At 37.5% G+C, this 15,650-nt stretch overlaps 1 pseudogene; it reads left to right on the top strand.

Annotated features, from left to right (window-relative positions):
• The first annotated feature begins 9,306 nt into the window (after nt 1-9,306).
• Nucleotides 9,307-12,513, top strand: LOC130737466 (uncharacterized; annotated as a pseudogene).
• The last annotated feature ends 3,137 nt before the right edge of the window (nt 12,514-15,650 follow it).

Raw genomic sequence — 15,650 nt, 5'->3', positions numbered from 1 at the left:
AAACAATGTATCGTCCTCCCAATGCACAAGAGTTTAACTAATCAAATTTCCCTGTCGCTTGCCCTAGGGTAAACGTCGACGGAACATCGTGCTTCCATGAAGTCTTACGCTTCAATGGAATCTTACGCTTTCACGAAGTCTCACGCTTCAGTGAAATCTCACACATTCACAAAGTCTCACGCTTTAGTGAAGTTTCACGCATTCACGAAGTCTCACGCTTCAGTGAAGTTTCGCGCCTTCATGGAGTCTCCCGCTTCAATGAAGTCCCACGCTTTCACGAAGTCTCATGCTTCAGTGAAGTCTCCCGCCTTCAAGAAGTTTCCCGCTTCAGCGAAGGTTCCCGTCTCCACGAAGTCTCCCACCTCAGTGAAGTAACACACTTTCACGAAGTCTCACGCTTCAGTGAAGTAACACACTTTCACAAAGTCTCACGCTTCAGTAATGTTTCCTGGCTCATCCTTTAGATAGTCAAACAATAAACTGCTCATCGAGCAAAAGAGTATCAACGTACTTAGAAACTTACTAGTTTCCCCGGCTTATCCTTTAGATAGTCAAACAACAAACTGCTCATCGAGCAAAAGTGCCAAAGCACACAGGGTTTCCCCAAAAGTTGGATCGCCGACACTTCTCTTTTTCCAAAACTTATTTCCAAGCCCTAAGCTTCCTTCAGAGATTGTTATCCTTATTTTAAAGTATTCGGATGTTTTTTAGTATATTATGAATTTCTTTTGTAAAATAGTTTTCATTTCTTTTTGTCTCTAACTCTATAAGTTTGAAAGATCTCATCATCCCAAGTAACTCCCTGAGAAGGTCTCGATCCACTAAAAACGACAGGGACTCGAACCTCGGTTCGTCCCGTCAAACATTCTCTCAAAATCTCACCACTAGTATGGCATAACTTCCCGTTTCCCCCACTCTGACGTTCCACAAATATATGTATAATTGCACAATATAGTTAGTACAATCCAACAAAACATGAGCACATATATCAACACATCCTATGATTAACCACTTAGCACGCATAGTATGTGAATTAATCATCAACAGCCATAACAAGAATCAAGCAACAACACCAATATTGGTCGAAGCCCCAGAAAACGGAGACGCACGTCTCTATTGATTAACAACAGCCGAAGCCTCAGAAAACGGAGATACACGTCTCTATTGATTAACAACGACCGAAGCCTCAGAAAACATTTTCCAGATCAGCTTAATCAATCATAAGCATAAATAAATAGCAAGTCAAAGTTATCGACGCCTAAGTCATTATCTAGCAAGTAAGTTACCCTCACCTCCTGATTGTCCAGCTTGAATCGACAGGGTTCCTTCTCTTACTCTTCCAACAGTTCCCAAGGTTCCTAAAGTCAAACCTTCGAGCAAACATAGCAAGAATCGATCAAAACAAGCCAATACTAACCAAACAATAATTACTAACGTCAGGCGAAGCGTTAGAAGCTTCAGAGTACGACGACTAAGCACGAATGGAAAAGTTTCCCAAATGGGAGAGTTTTGACACGTGAAACTAACCCCGAAAATTCTAATACTTTTACTACATGATCAAAAGGAAAACTCTGAACTCCCTAGTGGAAAACCAAGTCCAAATTCCAAGCAAGGAATTCAGAACAAACCATACAGGACAAAAAGTCACGCCCCTAAGTTGCAGGACCTTTTCTCACTAAAACACGCGTAACTCAAGCTGCAGAACTTAGAATGACACAAAACCAAAGCCAAAATTTCGCGACTTGAAGGGCTACAGTAAGCTTAAGGCCAACATTGCCCAGATTTGAGTTTCCTCACGGTCCTAATTTCAACAAGTTTCGGCCAGTACTAGAAACAGGGTTTCCCAAACTTTTTCTTCGATCTAATTTAATTCATAGGAAATATTAAGGTATAACTAGGGTATAACAAAGCTCAGAAAAATTATCGGGTCGATAAATGAAATAGGGGTAATTTGGTCAAGGTTTTAAGCTCAAAAACTCAAAGTTGGAATTTTGAAAAGTAAAATTGATGAGGTTGTTGACAACGTCATTTATAGAAACTAATCCTACTGGCGTTAAGCTAAGTCGTGAATTTTTTATTCAAAAAGCAAACCCTTAGTGGAAAAATGGGTTTTTGGACAGTTTTCAATCTCTACGACGATCCGGCGAGAATCGGCGGACATCGGCAGAGTAATTAAGACGTATGAATGGTAGGGACGAAGTTTTGAAAGAGAAATCGAGTTATTTTGACAGTTTTACAAAAAGCTCAAAAATTTGAGCACAAAAAGAGATGTAGAAATGCGATATAAAAGACGATCAAAGGTAAGAAGTAAGGTAAGTACCTCGATGCCGACCCATAGCAACTGACAGCACGACGATCGGTCAAGAAACGGCGAAAATCTTCCTCCTCCCTCTCTTCCTCCTTGCTCGCGGCCTCCAATGGTGGGAATGAGAGATATTTTTTATTTTTGGCTATTTATAGGAGAGAAAAAAACACGAAAAAATGAATATTTCGCGATTTGATTTTTCTTCTACATTCCTCTGTGGATTCTAAGTGAGTTTCTGGCGAAGAATTCGAGAACTCAAAACAGGTTTCTTGCATTTGGAGTAAACGATCCAAAAGCGATATGAATCAATTTAACCCGAAAAACTACTTTTTGCAGTTTACATCGGATGAAGAAACTTCCTTCTGAAGAAAGGTTGCAATCGTCGAAGGAAATAAGACAATGCGGATGGAAACTTTGTTAGAAGCTTCAAATAGAAAAGTTCTTCATCTAGGGTCTAAATTAAGGCTCTTGAAAAAATAGATTTTAGCTTCGTCAGACTTCCGAGAAGCGAAACCTTTCGTGCGTACAGTCCAGAGTTCCGTATCGAAAACTGATCATGGGAAGGATAAATAGATATTCTTATTTTTCTAAAGATTTTGAATTTCGCTCAAACAATGCTTTAAGAGCGGAAATAGCCTTTTACAAACGTTCTCGCCCTAAGGAGGACGTGAAAAAGGCCCGTGCTATAACTTAAAACAACTATCGTACTATATATCCTTAGTCATTTGTTGAACTTTCTTCTTGACTAAGCTTTCCAATTCGGCCATCCTTAGTTCAGGTTCCCCTCCTGCCTACATCGTCGTGAGTCGGAAAATAAATTAATTATTCAAATTCTAAAAATCAGGGTCTTATAGGTGACACTTGTGATTTTGATGGTCTTAGAAATTGAAAAGTTTCCGAGTTTAAAGGAACATAAAATGTGATTATGGTGGTGTTAAAAACTAATTTCGTAATGGCTTTAAATAAGTAATTCGAGTAGACATATTAGTTTATTCATTTAGAGCTAGTCGTTTGCTAAATCGAAGTAAATGGCTGAAAGAAGGGAAACTTTTGCCTAGACGAGATTCATGGACAAATACAAAAGCTTGGATCTGGGAGTGAAGATAATTTCAAATATAAGCTTCGAATCTACGTTGAAACACATTCAAATTAGATATAGTTTCATCTGTTAAATGTAGGAATAGTTGTTACTAGCTTAGGATCAACCAATGCAAGGAATTCCAGTCTTCTAAGCTACCTAGGAGCGCGAGGTATGGACACCCCATGATTTTTAGTGGCTTGTGTTGATATAGGACGAAGGTTAGTGGTATTAAGCCTGAATAAATATTGTAGTTAGATGAGACTCCTTATAAATATTGAAAAGGTTATTTGTACAAACGCACAAACAAACCTTCAATTAAAATACAAGTTTTACGAATTCTCTATTTATTTTCCAGTAACTTGTAATTTTTTTAGCCTTTATCTATTCTTTTAGGACTTTATTTTAAATTGTAAATTTATTTATTTAGTCGTTACAGTTATTCACTAGTCAATTTTCTCCATTACCTTTGTTTGCATTTAACTACCTCGGCCATCTTCTCTCAATAGTAATAACTGAGAGCTTTTTGGAGTATCTTAGGCACACACGTTAAGGAATAGAGTCCCTTCCTCGAGTAGTCGTTTGTTCAGGGAATCATTTCATTTGTTTTTAAGTTAGCTCGCACGACGATCCTTGGACCTAAATTTATTCAAACCAACAAATTGGCACGTTAGGTGGGACCCATGTTATTATTAAGAAGTTTCCATCTCCAAATCACAATAATCTTCATTGGAGCATGAAACTGAGGTATAGGCGGAGTGGAACCCATAAACAAAAGCAGGGAAAGTAGCACTTGTACTCCTATGTCTGAGTCTACTTCCACCATGAGACAAATAATGAACGCAAAATCGGTGCTAGATTCGACAGGAAATGTCGTGTCTATGGTAGCCACAACGACTGTCATTCCTCACCCAGAAGTCGTTTATACGGCTGATCATAGAGGGGATCAAGGCATATCCTAATGCCTATGGGGCGTGCCTCTGCTTATGCAAGGGTCAGGTCGCCCCACGCTAGGTTCATATCTAGCGGCGGGCCGGGTCGCCACTCACTCCCTGCGCTATGTCTCACCCAGTCTTCACTTGGTCGGTCCAAGCATTAGGACTGGGCGGTCCTTTAGGAGCAGGTCCCGCCCAGCCCATAAACATTAAATTGCTAAATTTCAACCAAAAGTTTTCAGCTGAGTCTAAGCACAACATGATTTTCCCACTTTTTCTTCTTGGTACTTACTCGTTGGGCTGTCCATTTAACGCACTTGATAGTAATCATCCTTTTATGAATAAAGCAAGTATTTGACTTTAAAGTTCCAGCGATAATTGATTTTGAGGGTGAATAATTTAATTTAATTAACCAGACATTAAAAGATAGATGTTCTCCAAAGTCATTACAGAAAAGGTTTAACCCTATGACCATGGTCTAAAAAATAATATTTTATAATATAAAAGCATGTGGCATTGTGCGTGGGATGACTTATTTTTAGTCAATTGGTAAAGAAGCTTAACACCACATGAAAGGAAAGAAATACAAAGTACTAGACCTAACTTATCATACATTTTTACTTTCAAAAAAAAAACTTATCATACTTTTTTCTTTTAACCTTTTCTAAATAAACATAATATATCTAGGAAAGTTTTAGTCTCTCTGCGCAATTTCTCATTTTCACATCTGCTTTTGGAAAGCAAAATAAGAGTCAACCTCCGGAAATTAGATTATAAGTTAACTCAGTAACCAGGTTGAATTTGATCACAACACTACGGGCATCGGGATCCTCTCCAGCCCAAAATCATGTCCAACTTCTACGGCTCATTTATAATGATAGATCAAAATAATTAATGGTTGAGATGTGTTGAGGTGAAAAAGTAATTTAAACACTAAATTTTTTTAAGAGTTATATACATTACTGGACCCTCTAGCAGCTGGAGAGAAAAAATGTAAACTGCAAATTTTGCCTATTCCCACCCAATCAACACTAAACAGTTGCTGAAAAACAAATGGTTGCAAATTAAACTGCTTGCATATTTGCTTGCTTGTTAATAATTCATGAATAATGTTGATTCAGTAATGATTCCTGAACCACTATACAGTAGAAACACCCCTAAACACCCCTTTTTCTGCGGATTTTGCTACGGGATTTCCTGCGAATCTTGCATCGGAAAAATTTGAAGGTAAAATTTGTAAGAAAATCCGCAGGAAAGTACTATTTTCGAACGAATTTTCGCAGGTAATGATTTTGCGGCGGTTAAATAACCGCCGTATAAAATTGAAATTCCTAAATTAGGGATTTGGCCAAATAATACACTGAACTAACCACCTAAATACACATGACTAACCATAATGCACAGAACCGTGTAAAGTTGAAATTCCTAAATTAGGGATTTGGCCAAATAATACACTGAACTAACCACCTAAATACACATGACTAACCATAAAGCACAGAACCGTGTAAAATTGAAATTCCTAAATTAGGGATTTGGCCAAATAAAACACTGAACTAACCACCTAAATACACATGACTAACCATAAAGCACAGAACCGTGTAAAATTGAAATTCCTAAATTAGGGATTTGGCCAAATAATACACTGAACAAACCACCTAAATACACATGACTACCCATAAAGCACAGAACCGTGTAAAATTGAAATTCCTAAATTAGGGATTTGGCCAAATAATACACTGAACTAACCACCTAAATACACATGACTAACCATAAAGCACAGAACCGTGTAAAATTGAAATTCCTAAATTAGGGATTTTCAGTTTCAAATCTCGCTCAAGAACAGCATAAAAATTCGAAGCAAAATCCGCAGGAAATTCCGAAGCAAAATCCGCAGGAAAATTGGTGTTTAGGGGTGTTCCTACTGTATAGTGGTTCAGGAATCATTTTTGATTCTCAACCCCCTTCCTTACATCCTCTCTCCTCTTTCTCCCCTCACCAACACTACCCATCTTCATCCCATCTTCATCCTATTTTCATACTCATCTCCAAACTCAGTCTCCATCTTCTCCTCTCTCATTTTTCTATCGTCGTTGTCGCCCAATTCCATTTGTTCGTTGTTGCCGCCGCCGTCGTCATTACAATCGTTGTTTTCAAATTTAAAGTGCATTTAACTGTACATTTCAACATAATTGAAATCATATGATTTTTAAAAATTATAAGGCCACCAAAGTAAATCAAGATAGAATATTTGGAGATTTATGGTGTAATAAAAAATATTTTAAAATTCAAAATAAAATAGAAGATGAAGGAATTTGGGTCTGGGACACATCTCTTGTGGCAAAGCGACAAGCGTACAATGACTTTATTTTTCTCTTCAACTTTGTAGTTCACTCCGTCTTGAGCCGAGAAAAAAAAATCAGTTTTTGGGACCAAAACGCTATAAGTGCGACCCTAACACACTTTACGTAAGTAACGCTGCAAGTGAAAAAAATTCAATGGCGTTTTTGGATTTTACATGTTTAAGGGAGGTAGAAATGGGAATAACAACAACCTTTTAAGTTCTAGTAACAAGCAAGCATTGAACACCACAAAATTCATTTTATTACCTTTCACAAATATTAAACTCAAATAAGTGACATCCTCGTGTACTAATGTGTTCCTTGCCTCTACTCCTTCTCTTTAAATCTTGTACTGAAGTTAGTTTAATATTCTAATTCTGGTCACTCTCAGTGAGAGAATGGAAGCTGTCTTCACCAGTTGTGTCATTCATGAAAAAAGAAGATAAACTCGGCTAATCTACATCAGTTAATAACTCCCGCCACTACCGCGTTTTTTGGGATAATTATAATTGTTAATAACTCCGGCCACTATCTTCCCTACTGTTGTTCCTTTGTTATGTTGTCTGCATTTTAGCTAAGTTAAGTTTTTGGCCAACATGTCGGACCCGATGTCACAACATCTTGCCTGTGACATCTGTCCCTACGAAACCTGCAAAGAGTTGGCTAGGTTTTATGTGAAGCTTCGTTTTGATTACTTGGTGATCAAGTTAGGGTATTTCTGAAAGCTTCTATGCGCCGTTCAAGGATTATATTCTATGTGATCAAATCGGTTTCAATGATTTGATCTGAGATTGTGTGGGAGTTTTATTTCTGGAATAGGAAACTTTTTATTGAAGATTTTTTCTGCAGATTTGTTTCCTAGTAACTCCCTGAGTGTTGTGTGGACCTTTGCTTGTCCAAGCCCATCGAAGACAAGGCCTGGATGACTGCTATATTTGAAGACGGAAACCTAGTGTTTAGGTAGAGAGCTTTTGTTGAGTAAAACTAGGGTTTACTCTTGTCTGTGTTCACACTTGTTGTTCTCTCAGAATATTCACGTATTGATTCTTTTGTTGAGAGTTGAGTTTTTTTTTTTGTTTGATCATGAGATCTGTCTTTGCTCTTGTGTTGAGCTTTTGAATCACTGTGGCAGTGATTGAGAGAAAGTGAGAGGGGCTCTCATACTTAGGGGGAGGACTAAGTAATAAACACTTGTACAGATAGGTAGAAAAGGCTGTGAACTGGGGCAGTTCAGTTAAGACATTTTGTGTACAATTTTTCTGAATAGTGGATTATCTTTCTCTTGGGTGAAAACCCTCCAGACGTAGGTGATTTTGCACCGAACTGGGTTAACAATCCCGTTTGTCTTGTCTCTGTTTATGTTCTTTATATTGCATATTCAATTAACTGTTTTGTATCATGTTGTACAAGATGTCTTAGACATCTGGTAGAACATCTGTCCGCGTGTGCCAGAATTTCAATTAGCATCAGAGCAGGAACCCTGTTCTGATTGGGTGAGCTCTAGGGATATACTTTTCTGGTATCATGGACAACGACAAAGATTTGGGTTCTATTCACAGGCCACCTATGCTTGATGGAGCAAATTATGACTACAGGAAGACTCGCATGATTGCATTTCTTCGATCTATTGATGATGGAAGGGTGTACAAGTCGGTGCTCAAAGGATGGACTCATCCAGTGCAAACCAAGGAAGGAACCACAACTATTGAACTCAAACCTGAAGTAGATTGGAGCGAGACTGAAGATGAAGAAGCTGCTGCAAACTCTAAGGCTCTTAATGCTATTTTGAATGGTGTTGACAAGAACATGTTCAAACTTATTCATACTTGTACTACTGCTAAGGATGCTTGGGAGATTCTCAAGGTTGCTCATGAAGGTACAGCCAGAGTTCGCTTATCAAGACTTCAATTGCTAACTACTCAATTTGAAAATCTCAAGATGAAGGAGGAAGAAACAATCTCTGAGTTTCATATGCGTGTGCGTGATATGGCAAATGCATCTTTTGCACTACGAGAACCCATGACAGATGAGAAATTGGTCAGAAAAATCGTTAGGTCTTTACCTAAGAAATTTGTCATGAAGGTCACTGCTATTTATGAGGCACAAGACATTAGTAGCGTCAAAGTGGATGAACTAATTGGGTCATTACAAACCTTTGAAATGTCCATCAATAATAGGTCTGAGAAAAAGAACAAGAATCAAGCAAGATGTGGTATCTCATAACTCATCAGAAGGAACTAAGAGTTGAGATGTAAAGATGGCTATCTGAGGCAATACTGAGAGGTGAGACAAACACTGCAGCAACTGGAAAACGCATAGTTCTGCCATCATCCTTCGTGGGAGGACCCCGATACATGTTTCAAAATTATTAGGACGCCATGGCAATATGCAGATGGGCAGGATATCCTGATTTGTTTATAACATTTATCTGCAACCCAAAGTGGCCAGAACTAACTAGACTTTTGTTGCAAAGCAATCAAAGCAGTGAAGACAGACCTGACCTTACATGTAGAGTTTTTAAGCTGAAACTTGATGATTTGATCGCAGAGATAAAAAAAGGCAAAGTTTTTGGCAAAGTTATAGGAGGTAATATTAACATTTTGATTACCTTTCACATTACATTTAAGCAGGCTTTACTGATGTTATAACATGGTTTTTTTGACAGTGGTATACACTATTGAGTTCCAGAAAAGGGGATTGCCTCATGCACACATTTTGGTATTTTCGGATCCAAGCAGCAAACACCCAAAGCCTCATGACATTGACAAGATCATCACTGTTGAAATCCTTGACCAAGCTGAAGACCCTTTGTTATTTGATGTGGTTCAATCTTTGATGAAACATGGACCGTGCGGCCTTGAAAACAGAAAATCACCATGCATGCAGAATGGGAAATGCATTAGACATTTTCCAAAAAAAATTGCTAACACAACAAGTGTTGATGAAGACGGTTATCCTGTTTACCGACGAAGGGACAATGGAAGGGTCATTAGAAAAGGAAGCATTGTCATTGACAATAGGCATGTTGTCCCATATAATCGACACTTATTGAAAAGGTATAATGCACACATTAATGTGGAGTGGTGCAACCAATCAAGGGCAATAAAGTACCTTTTCAAATATATCAACAAAGGTAATGATCGTGTGGTAGCAAGCTTCTATGAAAGTGCTTCAACTGATAACTCGAACGTGGTTGATGAAATCAAACTTTATTATGACTGCAGGTATTTTATTACATTAAAAATAGACAAATTATATTTTATTATATAATTCAAAGTTATGCATTATTATAAACTAATAATAAATTGATATTATTGGAATACAGGTATTTGTCGGCGTGTGAAGCAGCTTGGAAGATATTTAAATATCGTATCCATTTAAGACAACCTTCAGTTGAGAGGCTGTCTTTCCACTTGCCTGGCGAGCACTTACTTTACTTTGAAGATGATCAAGACGTAGCTGCCGTCCTCAACAATCCACGAAATGAGGTGTCAAAATTCATAGCATGGATGGAGGCCAACAAAAACTATCCAGAAGCTAGAACTATAAGATATTGTGAGTTTCCCACTAAGTTTGTGTGGAAGGAAAAATAGCGTGACTGGCGCCCAAGGAAAAGAGGAATCTCCATTGGAAGATTACATTTTATTGCTCCTGGGAATGGAGAACTATATTATTTGAGGTTATTGTTAAATTTTACAAAGGGGCCATTGTCATTTCAAGACATAAGAAAAGTAGGTGAAGTCATATACAACACTTTCAAGGACGCATGTTATGCTATGGGATTGCTTGTAGATGATAAAGAGTACATCGATTGCATTGAAGAAGCTTCGCATTGGGGTACTGCACACTATCTAAGAAGGCTTTATGCTATTCTTCTTTTATCATATCAACTTTCAAGGGCAGAATATGTTTGGGAAAAGGTCTGGAGGCATTTAAGCGATGATATTTTGCATAGACAAAGACTGCTTATGCAACGTACAGGTAAAAACCTTTGAAACTAAACCTTCATTTTTTTATCAACGGAAAAACACAAGGTTATTGAGATGATTTTTTATACAATGTCATTGCAGATTTGAAGCTTACTAACGAGCAAATTAAAAATTTAGCTCTTGCTGAAATAGACAATTTACTGCAAAGCAACAACAAGTCATTAGCAGACTTCCCACAAATGCCTCAAATTGATAGATCCACAATATCAGCTTCTCAAAATAGGCTAATTATGGATGAATTGTGTTATGATAGACAAGCTTTAACCATAGAGCATGCAAATCTTTTGAGTAACATGACATCAGAGCAGAAAAAGGTCTATCAAACAATCATGGATGCAGTTACTTATGACAAAGGGGGGTTCTTTTTTCTCAATGGTTATGGAGGGACAGGGTAAACTTACATTTGGAGAGCCTTATCAACAGCTATAAGATCCAAAGGAGAGATTGCTTTAGCAGTTGCATCAAGTGGAATTGCTGTTTTGCTCATTCCTGGCGGTCGAACAGCTCACTCCAGGTTCTGTATTCCTATAAATGTTGATGAAGACTCTACCTACAACATTAAACAGGGAAGCCCATTGGCTGAATTGATCATTAGAGCTAAAATCATAATATGGGATGAAGCACCCATGACTCACAAACATTGTTTTGAAGCGGTGGATCGAACTCTAAGAGATATTATGAGATTTACCAATAAAAACAGCAACAACAAGCCTTTTGGAGGAAAGGTTGTTGTGTTAGGTGGAGACTTTAGGAAAATTTTACCAGTAATGCCTAAAGGTAGAAGGGAGGATATTGTCCACACCACCATCAATGCTTCTTATCTTTGGGATCATTGTCAGGTACATTACCATTTCTCCAAAAAAATGTCAGCTTTTAAATTAATCAATTACTTCCAACCAAATAAAAATCAACCAAAAACTTCAGCTATAACAATAGTTCTTATCTTTTGAATCATGACCAGGTGCTTACATTAACAAAAAACATGAGGCTACAAACTAGAACATCAGCTGCAGAGGTTGATGAGCTAAAAAAAATTTCAGAGTGGATATTAAACATAGGAGATGGAAATGCAGGTAAGCAGGTAGAAGACGAAACAATCCTAGACATCCCTCAGGATCTTTTGATTCCACATTCAGGTGATGCAATGACTTCTATTGTCAACTCTACTTATCCGTCTTTCCTTCAGAACTACGAAAATCCAAAAAATTTCCAAGATCATGCTATTTTAGCTCCTACAAATGAGATTGTTGATAGTTTGAATGAATATATGATGTCATTGTTGCCTGGAGATGAGAAAACTTATTTGAGTGCCGATAACACATGTTCATCAGACAACAATTATGACAGTAAAGATGATATCCATACACCAGAGTTTTTAAACACAATAAACTCTTCAGCCTTGCCTAATCATCTGTTAAAGCTAAAAAAAGGAGCTCCAGTGATGCTTTTAAGAAACATCGACCAATCAGCTGGATTGTGCAATGGTACACATCTAATTATCACTGAAATGGGCACATATGTTTTGGAAGGCAAGGTTATATCAGGAACAAATGCCGGAAAAAGGGTGGCTATACCAAGGTTAACATTAACCCCATCAGATAGGAGAATTCATTTCAAGTTTCAAAGGAGACAATTCCCTATAACGCTCTCTTTTGCCATGACAATAAACAAAAGTCAAGGACAATCTCTAAAGAGTGTGGGGTTATATTTGCCAAAACCGGTGTTTTCAGATGGGCAGTTATATGTAGCCTTCTCTAGAGTCACCCATCGTAAAGGATTAAAAATCCTCATTTGCGATGTTGACGACAATAATTCAAATAGTACTTCTAATGTAGTTTACAAAGAAGTGTTTCACAATGTTGTGTGAAGAGGATGTTTTTCACAAAAATGTTACTTTAATTGTGTGTTTAACTTTTTCTAGATAATCATGTGTATTCAAACTCTACTATATATTTTTATCCTTGCTGATTAATGAATGTTATTTGATTGATAAAACACTTGATATATATTAAGCTTTCAACTGGCCAATTATTTACCAGAAACGAAACAAATTTACTCATCATCAGTTCAAACCAATTCACCATATTTAATTAAAAGAAAGCATCAGAATTCATAAACTAATTTATTATATCTTTTAATCAATAAAATATATTTAAATCAAGATAAATTTAACAAAAACAACACATAAAAAAAACCAAAAAATGAGTATTCCCGAGCATCGCACGGGTAAAAAGTACTAGTTTTTTATACATCGGAAGACGTACAATTTAACCTTATTTTAATTAAATAGACTTTTAAAAAATTTAGGCCTTATTTATTTATTTATTTATAAATTTGGCCTGATTTGAGTTTAATGCGAGCTACATCATAGGCTCCTTTGCCTATTCCCACCCAATCAACATCAAAAATGATTCCTGAACCACTATACAGTAGGAACACCCCTAAACACCCATTTTCCTGCGGGTTTTGCTTCGGAATTTCCTGCGGATTTTGCTTCGAATTTTTATGCTGTTCTTGAGCGAGATTTGAAACTGAAAATCCCTAATTTAGGAATTTCAATTTTACACGGTTCTGTGCTTTATGGTTAGTCATGTGTATTTAGGTGGTTAGTTCAGTGTATTATTTGGCCAAATCCCTAATTTAGGAATTTCAATTTTACACGGTTCTGTGCTTTATGGTTAGTCATGTGTATTTAGATGGTTAGTTCAGTGTATTATTTGGCCAAATTCCTAATTTTCCTAATTTAGGAATTTCAACTTTACACGGTTCTGTGCTTTATGGTTAGTCATGTGTATTTAGGTGGTTAGTTCAGTGTATTATTTGACCAAATCCCTAATTTAGGAATTTCAATTTTACACGACGGTTATTTAACCGCCGCAAAATCATTACCTGCGAAAATTCGCTTATAGTGGTTCAGGAATCATTACTGGGTTGAGAATTGTTATGTTTTTTTTATTAATGGTATTTTAGTAGTTTTGGTATTTCATTAATGACATTTTGTCTTTTCACCATTTTAAGGGGGTGAAACTAGATGTGAGGGAGTGAATAATAATTACCAACTTAAAAATGCAACAGAGCTTTTCAGATGCCTAATTTACGGCCGTCTCAGAGAAGTGTATATATCTAATCAAGGCTAGCAGGGGTTATGACTTTTAAAAAATTTAATTTCTTTAATGATTATATATATTTTACATTGATTTTTTTTTTAAATCATAGATCGACCCTTCCAAATTTTTATAGATTTTTTATAATTTTGTTCTAACCTCAATAAAAAAAAATCTTGGATACGTGATGCTATCACATCGTAGAAGCATATCGAACCAAAGGTGCTTCTACCATTAGGTAACCATGTGCATATTTGATATCTCCACAGCTCCTCCCACTTGTTCCACGATTTCAAAATGAAGTGTCAAGGGCTCTACAGTATTTTTCAATAATTTAAATTTTTCATGTGAGTTTTGGGTTATTTAATATAAAAGGGATGATTACAATGACTTCTTTTAAGATTTTTCATTTTTTGCACTGATATCCCCGCTACTTTAAGAAATGCGTTGACCTTTCATCATTCATATAATCTTTAAAATAATAGAGAAATATTGAGTGTTATAATGATAAATCTCAAGAAATTTGTAGAATAATAATAAACCTTAAGAAGATTGGTACAATATCCCAGTAAAATAGGGGTGAGTGTATGATTAAATAAGGCAGGTTAGTGGTATGATGTTAAACATCAAAGGAGGTCAAGGGAGGTTAGTGCAATTTATTCTAATAAAAATGATTTTTTTTTGTCAACTGATGCATGGTTTTTTTTTTGGTCGAACTGATGCATGGTTTAAACTGTATGTTTTTCGTTGAAATGTTTTTAACTTAAAAATGGGTTTTGACCAAAACAACAAAGCACCAACATGGGTCAGATTAGAATGTGGGCAAAATAAAAAGACGCATGCTGTTTATGGTCTAGTAAGCTAAGCAACCCAATTGTTTGTTCGTGATTGTACCAAAAGTGCAAAGCACTTGACAAAATAAATAAGTAAAAAACACTTCACTTGTTTGTTTCCAGCTGTTTAACCCAAAAAGTAAAAATTTGTTTCCAACCTTGTTCTATCCAAGAACATAGAGATAGGGTATAGCCCCTAGAGTATGAGGATTGCACTATGAGAGGGAAAATTTAGAGAGAGAAAATAACTGAATATCAAGTGTGAATTCCTCAAATGAGCCAAGAGTCTCTTACATTTGGTCACCGTCCCCTATTTATAAAATAAAGGTTAGGCCTAACGTCCCTAACTGTCCTAAGTGGGCCGGTTGGGCCTCTTCGGGGAGGCTCAACTCCTTGGCTCGTGCGTCGCCCTTAGGCAAGCGACCTTGGGCCAGGGCCCCAGGGGTCTCGCCCAGTCCACAAGACACCGAGCTCGAAGCATAAGAGCTAAGAGTGTCTTTAAAAATGTGACCGTCGATTCCTTTGTGATCCTTCTAGCAGGTCGCCCGTTGCTACTTTCCACTTGGTACGGCGTTCCTCGGATGGCGGTTTCGACCAACGCGCAGAAACTATTCCCAAGCTTCTAGTTGCAATAGCTTCCCCGCCCAAGAGATCACCTAACTATGTCACTCGGCAGGACCAACAAAGCCTATATAAAAAGCGTAGGTCGCCAACATGGCGTAAATGAAACACGAACTGCCAAATAGCGCAAGGACATACATAAGTACATGACCCGCCAAGCGACATGGGAACTAGAAAAATAGTGTACAGATGACCATATGACAAAAGGGTCGTGATGGCCCGCCACATGTGAGGTGACTTCGCTGAGTAGAAACTCGCTCGCCTAGTGTCATGGTCGCTTGCCAACCTCTCCTCGTCTTTGCTCCTTGCTGCGTCTTTATGGACCAAGCTGCTTCCTGAGCGAGTTTCCTAATGTGGCGAGGGGCTCGACCAGTCCACAAGTCTGCCAAGCTTCACGTCTAAGCCTCTCATTCGCCGCCTTGCCATTGCCATCCCGTCTGACCTGT

This window comes from Lotus japonicus, chromosome 1 (assembly GCF_012489685.1).
Source record: "Lotus japonicus ecotype B-129 chromosome 1, LjGifu_v1.2".
Lineage (NCBI taxonomy): Eukaryota > Viridiplantae > Streptophyta > Magnoliopsida > Fabales > Fabaceae > Lotus > Lotus japonicus.
The sequence above is the reverse complement of the archived record's forward strand: the minus strand, read 5'-3'. Positions and strand labels throughout refer to the sequence as shown.